Source organism: Rhincodon typus, chromosome 35 (genome assembly GCF_021869965.1).
Source record: "Rhincodon typus isolate 14 chromosome 35, sRhiTyp1.1, whole genome shotgun sequence".
In the NCBI taxonomy this organism is placed as follows: Eukaryota; Metazoa; Chordata; class Chondrichthyes; order Orectolobiformes; family Rhincodontidae; genus Rhincodon; species Rhincodon typus.
Window position 1 is genome coordinate 24,479,736 of NC_063366.1, and position 1,867 is coordinate 24,481,602.

General features: G+C 49.5%; 1 long non-coding RNA gene across 1 annotated transcript in view; it reads right to left on the reverse strand.

Moving 5' to 3' along the window:
* Window positions 1-1,867, reverse strand: part of LOC125487000 — a 2,303-nt gene continuing 436 nt past the window's right edge. Inside the window, exons 2-3 of the long non-coding RNA XR_007265550.1 lie at window positions 330-399; window positions 1-51 (exon numbers count right to left, since the gene is read on the reverse strand). This is a non-coding gene — a long non-coding RNA (uncharacterized LOC125487000). The remainder of the gene's footprint in view (window positions 52-329; window positions 400-1,867) is intronic.

Here is a 1,867-nt window from a genome sequence, read left to right on the forward strand (position 1 = left end):
TCTTGTCCTGAACGACCAGGCGCTTTCTCGCGAAGTAGTCAGTCTTACCCTCTGGGGAACAACACGGGCAGCAATAATAACTCATTAAGGTCACCATCTTGGTCCCCCCACCCTCGGCTCTCTCAACGTGTGCTGCACACAACCCCCTCAAACCCAGCAATATCCCTGACAGAGCAGGGGCTCCCTCGAGTGCGCCTCCTCCAGCAGTTGGGAGGCAATGGCTGGAATCCGCCCGCTGTTGAACGGGATTTGTTAAAGACGGCTGGATCCACTCCAAGAGTGAAGCTTCAACCGGAGATCAGACGGTCAGACTGGGAAAAGGCCCTCACCTCTTCGTCTCCTGTACTTCACTTGGTATCGCTTGAAGTATGACTTGCTCTTCACGACTTTTACAAACCCCTGTAATGGAACAGGACAGCACAGCAATTGGAAACTGGTAAATCTACAAACGGCAAAGCATGGAAGGCAGCCATTTCGGCCCATCTTAACTGGGCCAGCATTTCCACATCACCGCTCCATTATGTCATAACTGTGCAAGTTATCCCCATCCTTTCTGCAGTACATCTCCAAAGGCCTGAGAGAGCTCTGCGCGATTCAATTTTCGTCTCCCCTGCTCAGGGCTGCAACCCAGATTTTAACCCATATGCTGCCCACCCCACAGCCCGTCACTTTCAACGTGACGAAGCTCTCTTATCACTGCCCAACGTGACTGAGGAAATTGGTTCATCCTGCACATCCCATTCAAACCCACCCTGATTCCAAGCCGCTGGACGAAATCTATCCTTAACGGAGAGCAATCCCAAACCTTGCTACAAGAACTGAAGTCGTTCAACTGGAATTATCCAAGATCATCACCCCCTGCACCCTCTCCAAGACCATAACATCCCTCCTGAAATGTGGTGCCTGGAAACAGAGAACACTCCTGTCTCTCTCTAAACATTCTGTCCTCCTGAGAGGGGTCGGGCAAACGCCAGATGCAAGCACAGGTAGGAACAAACAGAACATGCCATCACTAATGTATTCACCAGAAGTCAGAGGGGCAAGTGGGAAAACAGCAGATTTAAAGCCCCTATTCCAAAAGGAAAGGTGGGGTGGATGGTGACCATCAGAGGTTAAGGAGACAATGGGAAATTAGACTGCAGGTCAGGCCAGAACAAGGGGGCACTGGTTTAAGGTTAGGAATCGTCCTTCCAGGACAGAGATGAAATGTTTTCTCTTACGAGGGTGCGTAACTTTGGAACTCTCTGCCTCAGAGGGTGGTTGAGACAGGAGTCACTGAAAACTCAGTGTGGGCAGATTGTTGTTTGATGAGGGATACTAAAAGGTTATTGAGGGTAGATGGGTTCGTGGAACTGGAACAAAGAGATCAGGTACGATCTTATCAAATGGAGCACGAAGGCTTGAAGGGGCCGAAGGGCCTACCTCTGCTCCTGTTTGGTACATTCACTAAAGCAGAGCTTCTTCCTGACCTGCGATGGCAAACAGAGGTGCATCTCCAGGGATAGTGAATAAATGGGTCATTACCACATAGACTACTCTCACCCACATTCCAGGCCACAACCCCTGCCAAGCTGATAAAATAAGAAAAAGGAAGATGGGCTGAGAAGGAACAGGATAATTTCAGAAGAGAGATAGATTTTACATCAGCGCGGATACTCGGGGAATATAAAATCAGGAATAAAAACACACGCATAGAAAGCAGGAACAGAATTTTAAACTTTCTCCCATTGACATGATCTCCTCTCACAACACTTATTTCGTACACCCTTCTCCAGATCTCTGGGGCCAGGAGAGAGACTGGGGGTGGGTGGGGGGAGGGGAATGTGAGGGAGAGGGTGGAGATTGGGGTAATAGTGGGATGGAGAGA